The sequence below is a fragment of the Ovis canadensis genome, chromosome 9 (genome assembly GCF_042477335.2).
Source record: "Ovis canadensis isolate MfBH-ARS-UI-01 breed Bighorn chromosome 9, ARS-UI_OviCan_v2, whole genome shotgun sequence".
Classification (NCBI taxonomy): Eukaryota; Metazoa; Chordata; class Mammalia; order Artiodactyla; family Bovidae; genus Ovis; species Ovis canadensis.
In genome coordinates, this window is record NC_091253.1 from 57,582,087 (window position 1) to 57,607,183 (window position 25,097).

Sequence of the window (25,097 nt, forward strand, 5' to 3'; positions counted from 1 at the left end):
TATGTAATTTCTTCAACAAGAAATACTGCAACTTATTGCAATATAGTTGCTTTACAATGTTGTGTTAGCATCCGTGCTGTGCTATGCTTAGTTGTTCAGTCATGTCTGACTCTTTGCAACCCATGGACTGTAGCCCACCAGGCTCTTCTGTCCATGGGATTCTCCAGGCAAGAATACTGGAGTGAGTTGCCATGCCCTCCTCCAGCGGTCTTCCCAAGCCAGGGATCAAATATAGATCTCCCACATTGCAGGCAGATTATTTGCGATCTGAGCCACTAGAGAAGCCCATGAATACTGGAGTGGGTAGCCTATCCCTTCTCCAGGGGATCTTCCTGACCCAGGAATTGAACTGGGGTCTCCTGCTTTGCAGGCGAATTCTTTACCAGCTGAACTACCAGGGAAGCTGTGTTAGCTTCTGTATAGCAAAATGAATCAGCCGTACATATGGGTATATCACCTCCCTTATGGATTTCCATAGACCTTTCTTTAGGGAAAGACTTGTAGAAATTATTGCGGAAAGTGGAAATTTGGGGGAAGAAATAGATGTTTATTAAAGAAGTGCTAAGTGGGAGGTAATCACATGGTCTATTTCTCACGACCTCAGGGAAAATCCAGGGACTTTTGCATGCTTTTGGAGTGAGGTGGGTATTTTCCTTTATCTTGGGTGAGATCAGGGCAGGCTGCCTGGCTATGTTTGGCTTACCTTTGAACCATGCAGCGCCCTTAACTCTCACTCCCAGCTAGTGTAGCCTGGGACATGCTGTTTATACCAGGGAGAAGAGCCTCTCATCCTCTCTGGTATTGTGGGAGGGCTGCGGTGAGGGGTGAGAAGGAGATGGAGTCTCCCTGCCTCCTCTTCTTAGAGAGTAACCATGCGGTTGTGGATCAGTTTCTTCTTTCTTTCCTCTGCTTGTATGTCCACAAAAGGTTACCCTGCAAAAGTCAGTTTTTCAGCCAGGATCATCCTTGTTCCATGAAGATTTTCTAAGGTGGACTTGTGTTACACTCCTTTGCACTGTTTCCCATCACTATAATTATTTTAATGATTTGTAAAGTGGTCTCCTTATTTAGAGATCTGAGGTTAGTGACCCTTAGGAATAGCAACTGACCTTGAGCAGACTTCCCTGAATTTATAGAACTGAGATGATAATTGAGTAGCCTTGACCCTCAAGTTCATTTCCATTCAGGGAACGTCAGTTCCACGCAGATGTGTTGGTCGTTGACATCAGGCACCTAATCAATGGTTTCAGGGAAACAGTTTCTCATGCATAAACCCTTACACATTTGCTGGCTGGAGAACAGTACTCTATGTTCCTTACTAGTCTTTCCGGTTAGTTGCAAGAGACGAGGTGTGCTATGTACAACGATTCCTGGACTTTCTGGAGAGATGCATAATTTGCCGGCTGGAGAAGACATCAGTCTTTTGTAAGTCTGAGATTTTTCAATTTAAAATGAAATCTTTGGCTTCGTGGGACTCTTCTCCAGGGGACTGTAAAGTGTACTGGTGTCACTATGTAATTTCTTCAACAAGAGCTTGTCTTGGGAGCATCGCAGTGGCTGGGAATTAAGAAACTTCTGTTTCAGCTCCAACCTCACTAGCAGCTTCTGTGTGACCTGAGGGAAATTAGTTAACCTCCTTGGATTTTATGTGCTTCAAAATGAGGGTCAGACCATTACCTCATAGTCTGGGCTCAAGACTCTGCAGGGAGCTGAAACCCAGCGCTATCCCCAGGTGAATGCTGCTAAAACCAGGCTTGTTCCTCGATTTGAAAAGCCCTCCCCTGGCTCAGAAATGCATGGTTACTCATCTGTTAGCCTGCAGTCCTTTTTTGGTGGGGGAGGGCACTTATTATATAATACCTTAGAGTTGAGGGGTGAGTCATGATTTTTAAAGGATGTTACATATTTAATCTTCTTATTTGATTTTCTCCATCCCAGGGAGGGCAGAATTTGTTGTCATCTCAATTCTATAAATTCAGTTTAGGGCAGGGAACTTGAAAGAGGAGTTAAAAGTTAGAATACAGTAGCATACAGGGCAATGCACATTCTTCCATAATCTGACCCCATGGAAGGACAGTTTCTATTTACATTTTCAATAAAAAGTACACTTTGGTATATACTGGATCCAGAATCAAAGTAGCTGAGTTTAAATCTTGGTTCTATCACTCAGTGAGGAACCTTAGGTAAGTTACTTTATTCTTCTCATTTTAAGATGGGAATAATAAAAGTACTCGTCTCATAATGTCATTCTGTGGACTAAATAAAATTACGTATATATATATATGTGAAGTACTTAGTATATTGCCTATTACATAGTAAACTTCCAATTATTATGTTGTTTTACTACATTTTATTTTCTTAAATACCATCAAGTTATCCTAGGACACCATCAGTTATTCTTCTTTTAAGTGTATACTTTAAATATATATAACACCAGTAGTCTTTTATCAGAAAAGTACAAAAAAGAAAAGATAAAAATAATCTATATTCTTTCCACTCAGATAATCCCTGTTGATATCTTAAAAATAAATAACAAAATAATACTCTTAAAAGTTTAGAAACACCAACTTTAATAGATGTGTATCATTAGTAGATTTGGTATTCTCATGAGAGAAATGTATAAAATGGAAAGTTGGAATCTTCTCCCTTTTTGCAGGGTAATTTCTATTACCTTTTGATTATTTCCAGAAAAACGCACCCTTTACCACATCAAACTTTGCCCTTCTCACACATAAGATATCATACAAAGCATACTGTTCTGCCCTTGCTTTTTTCCACTTCTATATCTGAGAGCTTTTCCACCAACAGATCTGTTTAGTTTTCTCTCATGCCCTACTTGCATTCCATAGATGATACATTCATGTATGAATAGATGTATCATAGATGTATCATAGTTTAGTTATCCTATTTCTACTGATGGACATTGGGTAATTTTCAGCTGTAGTTAGTTTGCAGTTTAATTATGTATCAGTGACTATCACTGTATGCATGTCTTGGAGAATTTTTATGAAGTATATCAATAAGGTAAATTCCTAGCTATGGGTTTACTGAGTCAGCAGTTTTAGTTTTGATAGTTATTTGATAGATCCTTCTCTACTAATTTACATCAATTTAACACTTCCACTAAAGGCCGTTTCCTTTACCCAGTTGCAGGTACTGGGTATCCTCCAACTATAAGCATTTTCAAGAGTAAAAAGTATCATTATGTGATTTATATTTCTGATAAGTGAAGGACATTATCTCTTTCTTGTTTGGATTTTATTATGAGTGAGGCCAAACAGCTTGTCCTATATTTACTGGGTGTTTGTCTTCTTTCACTATAAACTGCATGTTTTTATACTTTGTCCATTTTTCTGTTAGATTATTTAACTTTTTCTTATTTATTTATGTGACCTTAAACACATAAATATGTGGTTTCGAGAGATATATTAAATCATATGAAAATTTAATTATGTCTTGGAATAAAAAATTTTGCTTAGGAGATATAGTAGATAAAAATTGTGTTTGCTGGCCCAGCCTCTATTTCCTCTTCTGAAAGAAGCCGCCAGATTTTCCTTTTGGATAACAGCATGTTTTTGCTCCACACGTTTTGGGTTTCTCTGTGTCTGGACATGAGATCTAGACTTGCACAGCAAAGCCTTTCAAATTTCTGGCCACAGTACAGAGATGAAGACCCACACCCAAGCAGTGAGAGACTTTCCATGACTTTGCTGTATCCATTTGAGGAAAGGCACTCTTTCTCTCACTCCACTGCAATTACTGAGAAGGGTAAATAGGATGCTTTAGGAAATACAAAACAGTGGAGCCTCAAGTCAGGAAGTAGGAGAAGACAAACATTGACAATTGTCTTGTCGAATACCATGGGCCTTCTGGATAAACTTAGCTTGACTAGGGAAGTTTGATAGGAAAGGATAAGCTGAAGATATGCAAAGGCAGGTGGGAAAAAAGCTATTAGGATGATTGAAATTCAAAACAGTCCTGGCAGAGTTTCCTGTGCTATATACAGGGAGCTCTACTCAATGATCTCTAATAACCTATATGGGAAAAGAAATCTAAAAAAAGACTAGACATATGCATAATGATTTACTTTGCTGTACGCCTGAAACAAACATAACATTGTAAATCATCTATGCTCCAATTAAAAAAAAAAAAATCCTGGCAGGGTTGTGAATGCCAGGCAAAGTTTGTCCACAAAGGGGAACTGGGCACTTGTTTTGAGTAACTGCACTATGACCTCTATATTGTGAAATGTCCGCGTCTTAAATAGAGACTGGTTTACTAGCTGTTAGTCATGTTATAGCCTGCGGTATAAGGGACACACTTCCTGGAAATGTGATTCAATATGTCTGAGGGTTTTTTTAAAAAATGTATTTATTTTTAACTGAAGGATAATTGCTTTACAGTATTGTGTAAAGCACAATATTGAGGGACAGAGAGGCCGGACACGCTGCAGTTCATGGGATCGCAAAGAGCTGAACACGAATTGGTGACTGAACAACAACAAATTGTGTTGGTTTCTGCCATGTATCAACGTGAATCAGCCATAGGTATACATATGTCTCCTCCCTCTTGAACCTCCCTCCCACCTCCCACTCCATCCCAACCCCCTAGGTTGTCACAGAGCCCTGATTTGAGTTTCCTGAGTCATACAGCAAATTCCCACTGGTAATCCATTTTGCCTGAGTTTTTAAATTTTTTTATAAAGCCACACACATTGATAGCTACAGAAGCATTGGAAATGAAGGATGGCTTCTGTGTTTGTTTCACATTCTTCCTCTCCCTCCCTTTCTCTTTTAATTGGGAATTTCAGATTTGTACTTCGTCATAATGTCAGAGGGCAAGGTACTACCATGTTACACATAGTTTAATAGCCAGAGTTCAAGATTAAAACCATGGAAAGCCAGGAGGTAAGAGTGCAGTTTCATAATGCTGCTTACTTTTGGCCTTGAGCACCAGCTTATGATCATATTCCTTTTGGCAAGCTCCAAGTTTAACTTTCAATAAGAAGAGTTAAGTGGTGAAAATGTGTAAGATAAACTCGTAAAATTAAGTTTCTAAAACAAGAATTAGTGAAGTGAAAAAGCATAAAATCAGCTCAGAGTCAGGAAAGCTAGTATTTTATATCCACTTAAATATGGTTTCATTAAACTTTTTTTTTTTTTACAGTGTGATAGTAGGTGGGGTGACAGATCAGCAAAATCCAAACCACGTAATAAAACCAGCCCCACTGATGAAAGAGAAAAGTTCACTAAATGTTGATCAAAATGCTTTTCTGTCTTCAGGATAAACTCATTAGAAAAATCAGACTGGAACCATATGGGCTGAAGTTTGACCAATGAGCCATGGACTGAATTAAAGGGACAAGCTGTGTTGCCTTTTCTCCTTATAGGATCTTGAGGATTTGACTGTGAGGTGAGGCTAGGAACCAAGAGGGCCGCCTTCCCATTGTAAGTTCATCTATTTTGGTGAAAGACATTCTCCCCAGCTCCCCTTTCTTCTTTTCCATCTTTTTTATTTCTGTGTATAATAATGACTATATTATTTGGTATTATTGAAACTGAAATATTTTAAATATATGATTTTTTTCTGGCCATGTGCCTATGCGTGCTTAGTTACTCAGTTGTGTCTGACTCTTTGCTACCCCATGAACTGTAGCCCTCTAGGCTCTTCTGTCCATGGGATCTCCAGGTAAGAATACTGGAGTGGGTTGCCATTTGCTTCTCCAGGGGATCTTCCCACACTAGGAACTGAACCTGTGTCTCCTGCATTGCAGGCAGATTCTTTAACATATGAGTCACCAGGGAAGCCCTTTCTAGACTACTGTGGAAGCCAAATGTTCTCATTTTAATTACAATTTTTAACTTAAAAAAAAATGTGGACCATTTAAAAAGTCTTTATTGAATTTTTGTTACAATATTGTAACAATATTTCTGTTTCTTCATACTTTGAGTTTTGGCTGCAGTTCATGTGGGATCTTAGTTCCCCAGCCAGGGGAGCTAAACCTGCACCCAGCCGTACAGAAAGGTGTATTCTTAACCACTGAACCACCAGAAAAGTCCTACATTTAATTATTTTTAAGAGAACATTTTCTAAGGGGTCTTATTACTTCTTTGGTATCTTTATTGGGCCTTACTATTGTTCTTTATGTCAGTATAATTTTGTGTCCACATAGTAAGTCTCCTGTTAGGCTGTCAGCTTTTGCTTATTTGTCATCCATGGTTGCTGCTCCAGAGAAACACCATTGCCTTTTCTAGCTTAAGTCCTCAGTATGAAGTGGTGACTATCACACCTGTGAGTCAGGTAGGGGACATATTTTTATAGCAAATTTTGGGTCATAGTGTGTCAGTATATTGTGGAGAGGATCCCCATGCTGAACACATAGATTAGATGGGCTTTAATCAGAAGTGCTTTAATTACTGGCTCTTCAACACTTAGTAGGTAGAATATGTTCCCCTTTTCTTGACTACTTTTCCCCTTTTCTTATTGCCTGGCTACTTTTCTTTCATTCTTGTGATCTTAGCCATTTCCTGTGGGGGACCCTCTGTGACTGTTCTGCTAGGTCTCCTCAAGTACTCATAACACTTGGACTTCCTGCATCATCACTAACTGTATCACATTTTACTCTACTTTCTTATGTAATGTCTGGGTTTCCTGGTAGAAGCCTTGCAGGCTGGCATTGAGCACATTAAGGTTTCCCCAGTGCTCTGCACATAGTAGGTGCTTTATAAATACTCATTTAATAATGAGTAAATGCTCGATTCTTAAGTTGATGCAAATGTAATCACTGCCTTACCATGCCACACAGTGAGAGTGGATCACATTGGCAACAAAATGGTGATACCTGTAGCTTCAGAAAAAGGGCAGCTTATGCTACAAACTTTGATGTGTAAGAAATATCTTTTTATATGGATGAAATTACCTCTATTTTCTAAGTTTCTTTCCTGTCCTGCTATTAGTGCTCAGTTGCTTTAGTATATAATCCAATGCTTTCCGACCCACTGGACGGAAGCCCGCTAGGCTCCTCTGCCCATGGGGCCTCCAGGCAAGAATACTGGAGTGGATTGCCATTCCCTTCTCCAGGAGATCTTCCCCGCCCTGCGAGTGAATCTGCATCTCCTGCATTGCAGGCAGGTCAGGTTTTTTTTTTTTTTTTTAATACCCCTGAGCTACCAGGGAAGCCCCTGCTACTAGTAGGACATGAAAACTATCATTATTGGGGCTCCCTTCCTTCTCATGGGCTAACCAAGAATCTGGAAGGTGTATGTAACTGGTGCCTGGAGAAGTAAGAAGACCTCTAAGTCTTCAGTCTTTCATTGCCATCACTGCTGTTATAATTGTTCAGACCCACTCACTGCTCAAAGGTAGCCATCTTCACTGTCATCGGTCAAGGGGCACCTAGGGCAATTTCTCTACTTTCATAGTCATCACTCTGAAACCTTGCCACTATCCTGTGGGATCATCTCCGCTCTCTTCCCTGTCCTGTGAAATCTCTCTCTTATTTCCATTAAAACATTTGCTTTCTCCCTTCTTTCTAGCCCAGTCACCTCAAATAGTTCTTGTAAACAAAGACCTTGTAAAACAAAAGCCAGGAGAGGTGGTGAACTCTAAGCAATTTCTTCTCTGCCTTGCAATACAAACGCCACAAAGAAGAAGGTGAAAAGTGCAAGTGAAAGTTGCTCAGTCATGTCCAACTCTGCAATTCCATGGACAATAGAGTCCATGGAATTCTCCAGGCCAGAATACTGGAGTGAGTAGCCTTTCCCTTACTCCAGGGGATCTTCCCAACCCAGGGATCAAACCCAGGTCTCCTGCATTGCAGGTGAATTCTTTACCAGCTGAGACACAGGGAAGCCCAAAGAAGAAGGTATCCAGAGGCTATTTGTTTCACATGAGGAAAGGGAAAAAAGGGGAAAGAACAAAATATATATTAATAACCAAAAAATTAACCTTAACTCTTAAGGACTGAATTGAGTCCCACCAAAATGTTGGTCTTCCCTGGTAGCTCAGTTGGTAAAGAATCCACCTGCAATGCAGGAGACCCTGGTTCAATTATTGTGTCAGGAAGTTCCCCTGGAGAAGGAATAGGCTCCCCACTTCAGTATTCATGGGCTTTCTTGGTAGCTCAGACGGTAAAGAATCCACCTGCAATGCAGGAGACCTGTGTTTGATCCCTCAGTTGGGAAGATCCCCTGGAGGGGGACATGCATCTTCAGCAGCAGTCCCAATCCAGTATTCTTGCCTGGAGAATCCCCATGGACAGAGGAGCCTGGCGGGCTACTGTCCATGGGGTCACAAAGAGATGGACACAACTGAGTGATTAAGCACACAAAACGTTGAAGCCTCACCCCCAGCCCCCATGTAACTATCTTTGGAGACAGGGCCTTTAGGCAGTAATTAAGGTCATAGAGTCCCTTGGACAGCAAGGAGATCAAACCAGTCTATCCAAAAGGAAATCAGTCCTGAATATTCATTGGAAGGACTGATGCTGAAGCTGAAACTCCAATACTTAGGCTACCTGATGCAAAGACTGACTCATTGGAAAAGACCCTGATGCTGGGAAAGGTTGAAGGAAGGAGAAGAAGGGGATGACAGAGGATGAGATGGTTGGATGGCATCACTGACACAATGGACATGACTTTGAACAAGCTCAGAGAGTTGGTGATGGACAGGGAAGCCTGGTGTGCTGCAGTCCATGGGATCACAAAGAGTCATACACGACTGAGTGACTGAACTGAACTGAACTAAGGTCGTAGAGGTGGGATCCTAGTCCAATAGGGTTAGTGTCTTTCGAAGAAGAGGAAGAGAGACCAACACTTGCTCTCTCCCCTACATGTAAGGATACAGTAAGAAGGCAGCTGTCTGCAAAGCAGGAAGAAGGCTCTTATCAAGAACAAAATATGCTGACAGAATCTGGAGGATTCTCAGTCTCCAGAACTGAAAGAAGGTAAATTTATGATTACTGGGTGGTAAATTTCAGACCACCCAGTCTGAGGGGTTTTGTGTGTGTGTGTGGCGGCTCAAGCCGGTGAAGACATGGACTTCGTATTCCCGCCCCAGAGAGTCCCTGGGTTGCCCAAGAGAACCAGTCTATCCATTAGGTATCTTGGACAGCATCAGACTCACCATGGACTTAGGAGTCTATGACACAGTTGGGAATTGAAAAAATACATTCATTGGTTTAAAATAAGAAAATAGCATAACCGAAACTAATAGCAAGTTTAATGAAGGGTGTATAAAGTGTAATATCATACCACTCACGAATGGCTAAACTTAGAATCCATAACAACTTTTATTACATGTGAAAATCATTTATAGGTTAGACTTTTCTCACTTCTCAAGATTTCCCAAGTACCCACCATGATTTCTGAGTATAATAAATTAAGTAAATTATAGTTGGGTGTCTCTTAGTCACTCAGTCATGTCCTGTTCTTTGCGACCCCATGGACTGTATAGCCCACCAGGCTCCTCTGTCCATTGGGATGCTCTTATAGTTATCTATAAATAAAAAACCTTTTGGCTTTTCAAACCAAAGTGGTATTTAGTACAGGAATGTGAGTACACTCTTTTATGTTTGATATGGTGTGAGGTGAAATCCCTGAATTTCTAAAGGCCTGTTTCTTCAGCTCCCTCACTTCCTGCAGTGTCCGGGGTCCTCTCTGCTTGAGCACATCATATAACTCTGATACTAACTGCCTGGAGTTAGTGCAGATATCACTGGGATATGCATGCGCTTCAACAAGGTTGCCCTCAATTCAGACACCAGCCACAGGCAGTGTACACCCCTGCAGTGTGCCCCCCATTTTGTTTACCCATTTATCTGTTAGATGTTTGAATTGTTTGCACCTTTGGGCTGTTGCAAATAGTGATTCTGTTGACCTATTTACATGATCTTCTCAAAGTATTCTTTCCTCCACCATGTCTACCTTACTGATGGGCCCATCAAAAACATTCTTCATTTACAGTGTTTGTAGTTTATAAAATTTGATTTTATAAAGGGAACTGAGGTAAGCAGGCCTGTCTTTGTTCAGTCCCTAAGTCGTATCTGGCCCTTTGTGACCCAACGGACTGTTGCCCGCCAGGCTCTTTTGTCCATGGGATTTCCCAGGCAAGAATACTAGAGTGGGTTGCCATTTCCTCCTCCAGGGGGTCTTTTCCACCCAGGGATCAAACCCACGTCTCCTTTCTGCTGTATTGGCAGGCAGATTCTTTACCACTGTGTCACCCATGCAGCCCCAAAATGAGCCTGTAGTGTGAGCCTTTCTGTTAATCTAGTGAGGAGTTAGGCTATAATTAATGTTTGTTGTAGCTGTAGGTGGCAGAGGCTTCAAAATAGTCTAGTGACCTGGTTTTCAATCTCTTCTCTTGACTCTGGGCTTCCCTAAGTAGTCTTCCTCAGAGAAAATCTGCATCTGGAAATTCCTTCAGCTACAATCCACTATTATTACATGGGAGCCCTGCTCATACAGTGGTAAGATATGAGGTAGGGGAAGCATTGACTAATCTTATGATTTAATCTCAGTCTTTTTATTTTTCTTTATTATTATTATTTTTTAATCCTGCAGGATCTTAGTTTTCTGATCAGGGATCAGACTCTTGCCCCCTGCAATGTGGGCACAGAGTCTTAACCACTGGACCACCAGGGAAGTCCTTTTTTCTTTTCTTTATTATAGTTGACATACAGCACTATATAAGTTTAAGGTATATGGCATAATGATTTGATTTACATACATCATAAAGTAATTATCATGATAAGTTTAGTGAACATTCATCATCTCATAGATACAAATTAAAGATGTAGAAAAAATTAAAGTTAAAATTTTTTTCTTGTGCTGAGAACTCGTTTTACTTTCAACAGCTTTCATATATAATATATAGCAGTGTTAGAGTAGGAGAAGGAAATGGCAGCCCACTCCAGTGTGCTTGCCTGGAGAATCCCAGGGATGGGGGAGCCTGGTGGGCTGCCATTTATGGGGTCGCACGGAGTCGGACACTACTGAAGCGAGTTAGCAGCAGCAGTGTTAGATTATGTTGTACGTTGCATTCCTAGTACTTATTTTTATCTGATAACTGAAAGTTTGTGCCTTTTGACTTTCTTTCTCCAATTCCCCTCCCCCAAACCCCTTCCTCTGGTGACCACAAATCTGATCTCTTTTTTGGAAGTTTTGTTGACCTACAACACTATATTAGTTCCTGTTACATAACATAGAGTAAATCTCAGTCTTTTGGTGGGCCTGTGTTGCTTTACTGTGACCTTCAAAGTGTTTCTTAGCTTCCCCATATAGTCAAAGCTATGGTTTTTCCATTAGTCATGTGAGAGTTGGACTATAAAGAAGGCTGAGCACTGAAGAATTGATGCTTTCAAACTGTGGTTCTGGAGAGGACTCTTGAGAGTCCCTTGGACTGCAAGGAGGTCAAACCAGTCAATCCTAAAGGAAATCAACCCTGAAGATTCATTGGAAGGACTGATGCTAAGGCTAAAGCTCCAATTCTCTGGCCACCTGATGCAAATAGCCAACTCATTGGAAAAGACCCTGATGCTGGGAAAGATAGAAAGCAGGAGGAGAAGGGGCAGCAGAGGATGAGATGGTTGGATGGCATCACCAACTCAATGGATGTGAGTTTGAGCAAATGTGGGGTGATACAGAAGGACAGAGAAGCCTGGCTTGCTGCAGTTCATGGGGTTGCAAAGAATTGGACACGACTTAGTCACTGAACAACAACAATCCCTTATCACTGAACAACAACAATCCCTTGGCTGGGACAAGAAAGCTAGAGGGGCCTTTGGAGAAGACCTCTTTTCCTCAGTGGACTAACGCTCTGATAAAGTCTTCCTTGAGAGTAAGCCTTTGAGATGGAGAATGCTTTGTATTTTATGGTGATTACTCTCCCTTGTCCACTGCCAAAGCAACAAGTAGCCTTTATCAGCTCTTCACTGTGGGCACCTAGTGGAATTCTGGAGGTGAAGCCCACAGACATGTGGAGGGGGCTCCCAGGACTGTTGTCCCCAGGAGTTTCTCATTCTGATGCTAGTCCACACTCAGCTTGCCTCAGTTGGTCAAAATTACCATTTATGTTTTCCTACCAGTTTATGGCTTCCGCAGCTTCTGCTTCAGGTAAACACATCTAGGGTGTGACTTGCTGAATTTACCTGTCTTTCAAAAGTATAAGTAGCCCTTTACCCTGTGTTCTTAGTTCTCTGATGGGTCAAAGAAAAGTTGTTGATCTTTAGTTTGTTTGACTTTTTCTTGTAAGGACAAGAGTGACAGCTTCCAGACTCCTTACATATCAGATATGAAGCCAATTGTTATTTTTAAAAACTTAAGAAATTCAAGAAAAAATTTTAATCTTGATAATGTACATTTCAGCTTCTCAGAATCCTCATGGTCATAAAGCTCTTCTCAGTGTCTCTGCTAAATCCTCAAATTGCATTGCTTCTCATTAGTCCCTTATCCTTTGTCCCATCTTAGTTAAAGTTGAGAACATCCATAAACCTAATATTCCCTCATTCATGAAAGAGACTTTTAGGTCTCTCCCAGCTTTATCTTCTCGAAGCTAAATAATGACAAATGTTCTAGACTTCCTAATGTCACTATTTTCTGAATATTTCTTTTGTTTGTTTGCTCCTTTCTGAGTCTTCTGAGCCTTCTGTGCTTTTGAACTCTGATTTTTTTGGGATCTTGGGAAAACTTGTAGCTTTAGGAGTAGTTCTGGAAAGGCCTAGATTTTGAAACCTTTCAGGAATTTGTAGTGAAACTGGGGAGTCAGGAAAGTTGTATACAAGGGTTAATAAAAATAGAAGGTAGAAGGTGCTAAGTATATTTGGATGACACAGACAAGAGTGCTATATAATTCTGAAGATGGTGTATCTGTTGAGGGCTGGTTTGGTGAAAAAGTGGTTGTAGAGGATGTAAACTGGAACTTGGGTCTTAAAGGAACAGGAAGACTTTGATAAGTGGAAAATAGTCATTGAGGGAATTCTGAACAGAAAGACTAAAGAAGGCATGAAAGTGAAAGTGTTAGTCACTCAGTTGTGTCTAAAACCTTGCAACTCCATAGACTATAGCCCACCAGGCTTCTCTTTCCATGGAATTCTCCAGGCAAGAATACTGGAGTGGGTTGCCATTTCCTTCTCCAGGAAATCTTCCTGACCCAGGGATCAAACTTGGGTTTCTTACATTGCAGGCAAATTCTTTACCATCTGAGCCACATTCAAAGAATAAATACTTTGGTTGACATAGAATCCTTATAAGAACATACTGGGAAGATACCAAGGGACCTGCTTAAGAAGTATAGGATCCTTCCTGTGGGTGAAAGAGGCACTTTTAAGATATTTGACCAAGGGATGTCTTATTCAAGTCTGGGTTTTAAGAAGATTAAGATGAGGGTGGTATATTTGGCTGGATTGCTATGGACGAGTGAGTGGAAGAGAATTAGAGCAGGCATATTTAGGACCGTAATTGTCATACTTTCAAAAAAGAGTATAGGGCAAATCCATTAATAAGTACAGCGATGGCTACAGTAAGAATGATCAGGGTGCTTTTGTTGTTGTTGTTGTTGTTGTTGTTGTTTTTGCCTTAACCTTTATTTCTTAATATCTAGAAATAGACACAGGCAGGGGTATAGTAGGGTGAACTACACTATCCTGAAAGTGGGAACAATCTCCCTCTGTAGATTCTTAGGTCTGCTCTGCTTCCTCTCTCTTAGCCATTAACTATTTCTCTGTCTAGTTTTGGTTTTTATCTTGTGGTCCAGATTTCTCTGACTTGTTATGTTGCTTGGCTGTGATTTTTAAAAGGAGAAAGGTTGCAAATACTTTTTGGCTACCATCTTGAATAACACAATCCTTGGGAGAGGCAGCTTAAACATTACCTCTGTAAATACTTACAACAACTTTCTGAAGCAAGGATTACCTCTTTCTATAGATGAGAAAATTGAGTAGGAGGTATACAACTGGTAAGAGGTAGAAGAAAATTCCAAACCCAGGTCTGTTTGACTCTAGGCTGAACTGCTTTAGGTTTATGGGGCCATCTATATGCACATTTCTGTTAAGTCTATTCAAAACTGTTCACTGGGTCACTGTTTCTGTCAAAGGATAAATCAAGTCACAGCAACAGGACTACAAGGCCCCATGTGACCTGCCACATCTTCCTCATTACTCTTTGATCTCCACTCCCTTTCATCTTCTCCACTTTTATGTTGGCCTCTTTGTAATTCCTTGTACCAACCAGGCTTACTTCCATCTTCGGGTTTTTGCACTAGCCTTTCTTGCAGTGTGGAACATCCTTAACCATAAATATCTGCTTTGTAATGACATCACCTTCTTCAAGTCTGTGCTCAAATCTTCACCTTTTTCTTTGGGACTATCCTGATAATCCTATTTAAATTGCAGTCTGCTCCTTACTCCATCACATCCAAATCCTCTTATTTTTTCTATTTTTCCTCCACAGTACTAATCACCATCTTCTAAATGATACAATTTACTTTTTTTACAAATTATGTTTATCATTTGTTACTCTCAAGTAGAAGGGAGGCAATTTTTGTCCTTTTTTGTTGTTCATTGAAATATGCCAAGCATGTAGAAAACAGCATCTAGAAACCTAGCAATTACACACACACACAAATCATCAAATGAATTACTTTTCTTGCTTTTGTATTTCCTATAATTCATCCTAAAACTACTTGGAGTGTTATAAAAATCATGTCACAGCTAGAATGTCTCTTTATGTATTCTCCTGGGAAGTCGATAAAGAATGTTTGTACAAGTTATTGAAATAGGGTTGGATTTCTCCATTTCAGATGTAAAAAGAAGATGTGGAGTACATGGACTACCTGTTAGTTTGATATTCTTTGTTGCAAGTTCAAGAAAAATTATTAGGACCTGAAGTTTGCTATCTCTATTATTTTAATTAGTTGATCAGATTTTAATTGCCTGATAATTGTTTCACTCAGTATTACGCATTGCTTTTTTATACAGTGATTTAAATGACAAGATATAGTAGAGTTGTTTCCAACATCAGAAACAAAACTTAAATTGGATACAATGTCACAGCATTCCAGAGTTAGTACCTTTAAATGTGTCCATTGTGGAACCTGGTAGGGGTAGGGGTGGGGCTGGTTGGAATTGTTGCTAAAAGAATTTAGGAAATATGTTTTAGGTCATTTGGTGAGCAGGAATCCTCCACCCCTCAACCACTGAATCCATGTTAAGAAGCCTACATTATTTGTAACTAAGCTACTTTCAATAAAAAATTGCTAGATTAAACAACAGTCACCAAATCCAAGATGCTACCTCCATTGAAGAAGCATTAAAGCTACACTCTGGACTTCAGACTTCAAAAGAGCTCTTTTTCTCATAGTTAGTAATAACAAAGGTTTCTAAGGCAGAGCCTTTTAGCACCTTGTATAATTCTCAGTACTTCATAGACCCTCAAATTTAATTGAACATATACTCTCTAATTATCCAATTTCAACATGAGGCATGTCTCAACTGAGGGCCTCCCGGGGACCTGCAGGCATTTAGCATGCTCTTTGGTGAAGGCGCTTCCTCTCTGAGTGATTAGAGGTAATGAGTTCAACTGTCTCAAGGAGTACAAAGTGAAAAGTGTACAAGGACTCTGCTTTTAAGCCTCCAATTATACTGATGGTTTGCCACCTCGTCCCTACCTTGTAACATAATACTTTCTGAGATGGAAAATGAATATTTCCCTATCGAGCTTATGATGTGCATCAAAATTTAGTTCCTGGGGTCAGAGTCAGATGCAGGCACCTCATTTTTCTTTAAAGGACCGGAGATAATGTGCATAATTTTGGGTCCATTTTTGGTCCATTGGTTCTCAAGTTTTCATTATAAGAATTGCCTGAAGGGTGTATTAAGTATATATACCTGCAAGGACTGGGATTACCTCACTGAAGAGAGGAGATCAGGAATTTGCATGTGTTAAGAAACTCCCCAAGGGATTTACCTGTAGATGCTTTGAGCAACAGGAGAGCTTATCACTGGGTACCATTTGTGTGGAGTTTGAGGAGATCCATGACCATTACCATGTGTAATGCTATGAATATAGCTATTGGTGAAACTTATCCCCTACCGTACTTTTATTCTGTGTAGGCAGTGCCTAAAGATTAGTGAGAATGCACAAAATAAAGAATTGATACATCAGTGGAACTCTGATAAAACAGATGGTAGTAGTCCCCCTCTTAGCTCTGGTCTCACTTTCTATGGTTTCAGTTACCTGCAGTCAACTGTGGCCCAAAAATACTAAATGAAAAATTGCCAGAAGTAAAGAGTTCAGAAATTTAAAATTGTGTACTGTTCTAAGTAGCATGATGACATCATTCCACTATGTCCTACGTGGGATCCCCAACTGCTGACACCATCTGCTCCTGATATCCACCTGTTGCCATTGTCCTGGCTTGATGATCCACGATCACCTGGAATAGATGACCCTCCTTCTGAGTTAACAGTCACAGAGTCAGTAGTTCTAATGCTATGTCACAGTGGCTATGTTGTTCATGTCACTTCATCTCATCATATAGGCATTTTATTGCCCTACATCATCACAAGAAGAAGGGTGAGTACAGTGCAGAATAAGATACTTTGAGAGAGAGAAAGGGAGACACATACCTCTAAAGAGAGAGAGCGACTATATTCATATAACTTCTATTATAGTATACTATTATTATTTATTATTAATTACTGTTGTTAATCTCTTACTGTGCCTAATTTATAAAGTAACCTTTATCATAAGTATGTATGTACAGAAAAAAACATATGTAGAATTTGGTACTATCTAAGGTTTCAGGCACCCACTTGGAAGGGATCCCTCATAGGTAGGGGACCATTGTACATTGAATTGGTGTCAGAGTGAGAAATCTAATTTTTTTAAAAGGATTTTAAAAAAGGATTTCCCCCCAAAGATTACTTTTTCTTTTATCTCATTGCATGCAAGCTTGCTTGAGCTTGAGCATAAATGAGCTAGCTTCTAATCTATTTTTGTCTCTTTCCACCATACCATGAAATCTATATGTCGCTCTTAATTTTAAGTTTTTATTTTGACCAAAGTCATGGAGCTAGTCTAGCCTACTGCTGGCACTTTAGACAGCCAGGAGAAAAAAAAAGTAATATAATCATAAGCCTGGAAAAAAGGAAAATGCCAGTATTCCACCAAATAGATTAGCAATTATACTAGTAGAAATAAAGGACAGACATGGCTTCAGGGAGTCCTTTTGATCTGTACTTCATGGGGGGAAAAAAAACCTTAATGTGTTCATACATGATTCTCAGTGACTTCTAGAAACTGCTTTTGTCACTGAAATACAGAGCAACCACAAAGTAACAAGAATCAGACAATTTTGCTCTTGTAGTAGCTGTTTCATGTCATTTACAAATTCAGACCATTCAAATTGTCAAAGTAATTTAGTGACAAAGTGGTCAGTTTCAGACTTCAATGTTCACGTTTAGAAGGTAGCACCATAACCTCACAAAAACATGTTTCAGAGACATAGTCACTATATATTACCCATTATATATTTTAAAAATATGTCATTGAAGTAGCTGATGTTGATAATTGCTAATAAGCAGTTCAGTTCTTTCAGACTATTGTATCTTTTTTGCCAATTAGAAATAATTATGTATAAAAGTGAACCAAGTTCATTCTCATTTTCACTTTTTATCTTCTCCAAGAAAAAATATACTAATTTGTTTAAGTATCCATTGAATTTAGCATACAGTTTATTCACCCCCAAAACTGTGAGAACATTTCAGCTTATTTCACATTCACTCATAAATTCTCTTTAGACAATTGTTTATTGACTCTTGACAGAAAAAATTGAAATTACTTAATTCATTACAGAAAATCATAGAGACAAAAATTATGTATCATTATTATATTAAATGATTTGAGCCCATCTCATTCTGTTGACAAAGAAATGGACAATATAATTCACCTGAGTGGCGAGTAGGCTTTCGAATATTTTTAAAGCACCACAGTTGTGATTCTCTCACCAAAATTCAGTCTCTTTATACTGGTGCCAGATTAAACCTCAGAGACAAGAGTTTTGGGTGAATTAGAAAGAAATAGCTTTATTGCTTTGCCAGGGGAAGGGGGCCACAGCAGGCTAATGCCCTCAAGACTGTGTGTCTCCCCCTGGATGGGGTATGGAAGAGTTTTTTTTTTTTTCTTTTTCTTTTTAAATCAGGCATTTGTAAACAAGAAAGCATACATTAATTACATAAAAAAGCTTTCTGAATAGTAGAGTAAGTCATATTGTCGTTAGCAACAGCAAAGGAGAGAAGGGGACGGCGATGCGGGCACCAGAGTGGGGCTGTGGTTTTTTTCCTTAATTGAAAAAATAAAGTGTCATTTGTGACTCCTGACTTAAAGCGAGAACAAGACAGCCCCCTACAAGCCCCGTGGGGAGGCACGGAAGGTGGGTGGGTTTGCCCAGCAAGCCGGGTGAGCCGGGGGCGTGTTCATCTTCCATTAGAAACAACCCAGAAAATAGGACAGCTACCGGTAAGGAAAGAGCCCCGGGGGAGGACCCATCATGTACACGTATGGTACACGAGTGTAAGAGGAGAGAGTATTCACACGGTCGGTTTGTACATTGGCGAGTTCTGTATGAAAAGCAGGACAGTGTGAGTGAGGTAGCTGTTCCATAGATAAGAATGTTCTTGCTGTTGTTTTTTCCCTTCGTTAGAAAACTTCTTGCAGCATGGAAATAATGAGTGATTAAACTGAATACACGGTTATTCTGGTAATGGGTATTACAGACGGGGAGAGTCAGCAGCCTGTGGAAAGAGGCCTCTTTTGAAAGAAATGCAACTGCAGCTGCTAGGCCGGAGCCCGGGGCCCCTGCCCCCGAGGACGGGGACGAGGACAGACAGCCCCACGCCGGCCTTGCCAGGGGCCACCACGAGCTCTGGCAGGTCGTGGGACTCTCTCGGTGGGTGTGGAGTTGGGGCGGGGGGCGGGGCGCTGCGGAACCAGGCCGCCGGACCCACCGCCTCACCTCCGTTCTTCCCGACATCAGGGACCAAGCTGGGTGGTCGCGGCCCAGGCCCAGACGGTGCCAATGGTCGGATGTGCAGGTGAGCAGAAGGGAGAAGAGGCGATGCGTTGCCCTCGCATGCAATTTGGAAAAATTTGTCTCCCTCTGGAGTCTAAAAAGTCAGAAAGTGAATGGAGCAAACCAGGTGGCCTGAGATGGCGGATCCCAGGGGCCCTGTAACCTCACCGCAAGGTTCAGATGGCCACAAAACACAGCCGCACAGAAGCACACTGACACACTTAAAGCTTCGCTCCAACTAAATCATTTAGTTTCCCTCGAAGAAATGGCTGAAAAACATAACTCTGGAAAAACAAGGCTGAACACAGCATTCTGAGTGTTGCAAGACACAACTGACTTTCTACATGACATGGTAATAATGCCCATTGGTGGATATAGTATTCAGTTAAGTTCAGTCACTCAGTCGTGTCCCACTCTTTGTGATCCCACGGACTGCAGCGCGCCAGTCCTCCCTGTCCCTCACCAACTCCCCAAGTTTACTCAAACTCATGTCCATTGAGTTGGTGATGCCATCCAAGCATCTCATCCTCTGTGGTCCCCTTCTCCTCCTGCCTTCAGTCTTTCCCAGCATCAGGGTCTTTTCAAATGAGTCAGCTCTTCACATCAGGTGGCTAAAGTATTATAGTTTCAGCTTCAGCATCAGTCCTTCCAATGTATATACAGGACTGATTTCCTTTAGGATCTCCTCGCTATCCAAGGAGCTCTCAAGAGTCCTCTCCAACACCACAGTTCAAAAGCATCAATTCTTTGGGATATAGTATGACGGAGGTTTAAAATTCCATGCATGCAGATTTAATAACTGCAAAGAAAAACAGAATCAAAAAATTTTTTTAAAAAAGAAAAACAACAAAACAAATGCTGCATATACATGATGTCTCTTTGCACTGCACTTTAGAAGTGGAGCCAGAAGCACCCAACCAACCAAGGGCAGAACCCCACCAGTGACCTGATCACCGGCACTCTGCTTGAGGAGTCTTGCACTGTTCAAGCAGCAGGGTGTGATCAGCTCATGGATATTCTCCTGATTTGTTGGTGATGAGGTAATCTGGAGTCAGCATCAACAACCTTCTGGTTTCATCCTGTCTGAGGTCTGCCTCACCTGTGGGCAGCATATAATAAACTTCTTCCACCTGGTGAGGATCTCAGCCTATACAAAACAGCTCCAAGAACATGGCTGAGAACGTAAGCCATGGCCCTCGAGGAAGAACTAAATGCCCTTGATTTTGTTTAGTGGTTAGAGTATTACTGTTTTGCTTGCTTGACTGTTGTCCTTTCTTTCCACATTTTCTCACTTCTCTGATTAAATTGGTCCTTTGACTGAAGTTTTTCTATGGACAAGGAGCAGAATCTGGTCCTCTAGCAGCACACTGGAGAGGGAGGGCGTGGGTGGGGGTCTATTCTGGGAAGGCCTCATAGCTTGCTGCTCAGTTATGTTCTAATGCACAGCGGTGTAGAAACCCTGCAACTAGACACATAGGAGCTGTTCAGTGAATGAGGCGCGGGACCTCTGAGCAAGATGAGGCTTTTGTTAGTGCTTGTGCTATGAGGATGCAGTTCTTGTTGCAAGCATGCGTTTGGAAAGTGACTTCCAACTTTTAATGTTTGTTTATTTACTTAAATAAATTTAGTATATTCAAATTTATTTTTATAATTTGATACAGTGTATTTAAATTAAAGCTGTAAAGGATAAAGGCTTTAAAAAAAAAAAGAATGGGTTATACAAAACTTGAGGCTTCCTTGGTAGCTCAGTGGTAAAGAATCTGCCTACAATGCAGGAAACCAGGGTTTGATTCCTGGGTCGAGAAGATCCCCTGGAGAAGGGAATGGCAACCCACTCCAGTATTCTTGCCTGAAGAACTCAATAGACAGAGGAGCCTGGTGGGCTACCGTCAATGGGGTTGCAAAGAGTCACATGACTGAGCAACTTACGTAAAACTCACCCTCTTGCCATAGCGCTGTACATTTCCTCCCCCCCCCCCCATTTGACAGACTAAGTAGATGTCTTATCCATAACTAGAGAGTCAACTAGAGTCAGGACCAGTACTGCATTTTGTGGCCCTAAATGCTTGTTTCTTATCACACTGAGAGACCCTTCTGCCTTCTCTGTGTCTCTTTTTGCGTGTGTTTTCCATAGCCAGTTCTGTCATACATTCAGCTGTGCGCATGTCTGCACTTGCCATGGGAAGGTAAGTCCTTGTATGGTAGAGACAGTGCCGTTGGCCCAGCCTGTCCCCAAAGAGTCTGCCCGCAGCCGCTCTGCAGACATAGTGATTACACGTGAAAATGGGAGGTGCCTTTGAGGGCTAGGAAGAGGAACCAGAGAAGCAGTCAGATGGGCGCTGAGCATGACTCTAACTATCTCAGCTCTGGTTCTGGCCCTTCCGCTTACTAGTGGGGAGACTGGTGACCTTATTTTGCTACATTGTTAAACAAATTTATTTTATTGAAGCATAGCTGATTTACAATGTTGTGTTAATTTTTACTGTACAGTGAAGTGATTCAGTTATACATATATATATTACATTGTTTTTCATATTCTTTTCCATCATGGTTATCACAGTGTATTGAATATAGTTCCCTATGCCCTATGGCTAAGTTGGTAAAGAATCTGCCTGCAATTTGGGAGACCTGGGTTCGATCTCTGGGTTGGGAAGATTGCCTGGAGAAGGGAAAGGCTACTCACTCCAGTATTCTGGCCTGGAGAATTCCATGGACTATACAGTCCCTGGGGTCACAAAGAGTTGGACAGGACTGAGTGATTTTCACTTTCACTTTCATGCTATATAGTAGGACGTGTTGTTTATTCATCCTGCATATAATAAGTTTGCATCTGCTAATCCCAAACTCTCAGTCCTCTCCCTCTTGGCAACCACAAGTTGATTCTCTGTGTTGTGACCCTGTTGACTCTCAGTTCGCACATTAGTGAAATGGAAAAACTAAATCCCAGACTCTTCACACAAGGCCATCACATGGATCAAGTGACATGATAAAAATCTAAGTTTGTGGATTGACAGCTACTAAAAAACAAGATTAGGCAAGATGGCATGGCACAGTCAATGAAAAGAAATGGGCTTGGGATCAGAAGGCCTAGCTTAAGTAACCTAAGTGACTGAAGTGACTTAGCACATGTGCACATATCATTTGACTTTCTGAGCCTCTATTTTCTCATCTCTAGAATGAGATTATTTGTACCTGGCATGCCTACTGGAACGATATTGCTCATTATGTAAAAAGAGAGGTACGTGCTGCTTAGTCAGTCGCATCCGACTCTCTGTGACCCCATGGACTCTAGCCCACCAGGTTCCTCTGTCCATGGGATTCTCCAGGTAAGAATACTGGAGTGGGTAGCCTTCCTCTTCTCTTCCCAGTCCAGGGATTGAACCCAAGTCTACTGCATTTCAGGCAAATTCTTTACTATTCGAGCCACCAAGTAGAGGGCATTTAGCTGTCCCAGACGCAAGGGCTACAACGCTGAACAAGACAGCTTGGCTGCTGTGGTGGCGCCTACAGCCTCCTGGAGCAGACAATGGATTTAAAACTACTTTGTCAATTACAACCTGGTAAGCAAAGGTGTACTACTACATTAGCACTGTACTGTTACTATTACAAAGTAGAACAGCCTTCTAGGTAAACTGAAAAAGTTAACCATTTATTTTGACCTCTCATTCCAGTGTTCCAAATATAGGAAAACTCTCAGGATTTTCTGAACTGGTGTTCAGAGAATACATGAGATCAGCTTTAAGAAGTTGGAATTGTTTGGATTTCCATATTTAATTATCACATATGTATACAAAAATATCTAACAGCATGTTTTAAGTGTTTACCAAAAAGTGGATATGATGACCCCCAGTCAGATTCTAAGTGTGTAATTGAATTCTGGAGATCATGAAGGCCTAAGAGAAATTCTAGTACTGTTTCCAGGCCACTGGGATGCCCTATAAGGAATTCCTTGTCAGTTTAGTAAGTATGGCCCCGATTCCATCATGTCCTGATAGGCTGTGCCAGAGGCCATGTGTGCTAAGTCACTTCAGTCCTGTCCAACTCTTTGTGACCCCATGGACTGTAGCCCACCAGGTTCCTCTGTCCATGGGATTTCCCAGACAAGAATGCTGGAGTGGGTTGCCGTTTCCTATGCCAGAGGATCTTCCCAACCCAGGGATGCAATCTGCCTCTCTTGCATTGACAGGTGGATTCTTTACCACTAGGACCGCCTGAGGCCATATAATTGTCCTAATGCCAGGGAGATTGTGGTTGATGATAGTTTAATTACAATAGTAAAGATAACAAGGAATGGCCCATCATACCTGGTTAGAGTTTGTTTTAAAGAAGTTGTTTTTTTTTTAAAGTATAGTTGCTTTCCAAGATTATATTACTTTCAGGTATACAACAGTAATTTGGTATTTTTATAGGTTATACTCCTTGTAAAGTATAAAAGTTATTATAAAGTATTGGCTATATTCCTTGTGTTGTATATTACATCCTTAAATGTATTTATTTTATACTTAGTAGTTTATATCCTTTAATCCCCTTCACCAACCTTGCCTCTCCCTCCACTCCTTTACATGATTTTAATTTAATAGAATGTTTCAAATAACTGAGGTTGTGGTGGGGTAGGTTTCTGGCTTTTTCACAAGTAATTCAAGTCGCATTTACATTAATTTTCTTCTCCATGTGTTCTGTCCCTCTACTGACAGCATACAAAAATTAGCTTTCTAATTTTGTTTATTGTATGTTTAAGCAAATTTATGTGAAATGATCTAAAATAAAAGGCAAAGTATTACATTCAATGGGCAATTTCTCTTTTATAAAGTCTTTTTGTTTTTTCTTACGGATTTTATTATAATTGCAAACAAACAAACAAACCATATTTGGCTTTACATACACAACTGGGTGAAGTACCAGTAGGAACTTCCCTGCTGGTCCAGTGGTGAAGACTCTGTGCTTCTGATGCAAGTGGCACGGGTTCCATCCTTGATTGGAGAAGAAAGATTCTAAATGCCGTGTGGCATGGCCGAGAAAATATTAAAAAAAGAGAAAGTACTAGTAAAGTGAAAATATTGAAATTCATGCTGTAAGAAACACAAGGATGAAAATAGAAACTAGAGGAAAGGCTTGGTAAGCTGTCTGGTTTAACTGGCACACCACTCAGATGCCTTTTCACATGGGAACATGTTGCATTTGGTAAGTGAAGTTTCTCCTCCCTGGAGAGCAGGAGGTGGCTTCTCCAGCTAGTGCTGTGTGTGGCTAGTGGAAGCTATGGGCCTTGCTAGGTAGAAGTCTGCCTTTGGCATCCGTCTGTGAGCCATGAGGGGTTGACATTTGGCAGCCATGTGCTGTGCTCAGCAATGTACTTCAAAGCAGACACTTCCCACAATTTTCAGGTTAGTGAGGACATCACAGTCAAGGCCTGTCTGTTGCTTTGAAAAGCATTGCTGTGTTTTGAATGTGATCTCTTTCACACAAAGCTTTTTTTCAGGTCACTAGGGGAACTGATGCTCAGAAACTCTGTTCAACTCTTGGGGTTGTTTTGTGCTGGCTTTAGAAGTCATCCGTCTGATACTTTCCCGTATAACATGAAGGTCTCGCAGCAGGAAGCTTCAATGGCAAATGCTCACAAAGAAAAGAGAAGGGAAAAAGGTCCCATGAACCAGGGAACAATTCCTCAACAATTCCTCCTTTAACTGTGACGTGACCCATATCATTTCACCAAGTGCAGACAGTTACAGAATGAGAGTGTGGTATATTTTTCTGGCTAAAATTAGTTTTGGTGTTTTTCTTTTTCAACCCAAAGCTTATTTCCTGTTCACCTTTCCACAAACTCTCTGATCAAGTAATGGATCTAAGACCTAATAATCCTGGGCACAGTTTTCGTCAGGGAGACTCTCCTGTGAAGGCTCTTGGCTATTTTCTGTGTCAGGCTTTTGTCTCCCGGCTTCTTGCTCCATCCTCAGCACCTGGAATGATCTGTAGCACGAATTAGGCACATATTTGTTCAGTGAGTGAACACAGATGTCCCCTTTGTCTAAATG

General features: G+C 40.8%; 1 long non-coding RNA gene across 1 annotated transcript; it reads left to right on the top strand.

Moving 5' to 3' along the window:
• The first annotated feature begins 732 nt into the window (after nucleotides 1-732).
• On the top strand, nucleotides 733-5,591 carry LOC138445828 (uncharacterized). The gene is made up of 3 exons (XR_011259009.1): nucleotides 733-1,425; nucleotides 4,404-4,547; nucleotides 5,283-5,591. It is a non-coding gene; the product is annotated as an uncharacterized lncRNA (long non-coding RNA).
• The last annotated feature ends 19,506 nt before the right edge of the window (nucleotides 5,592-25,097 follow it).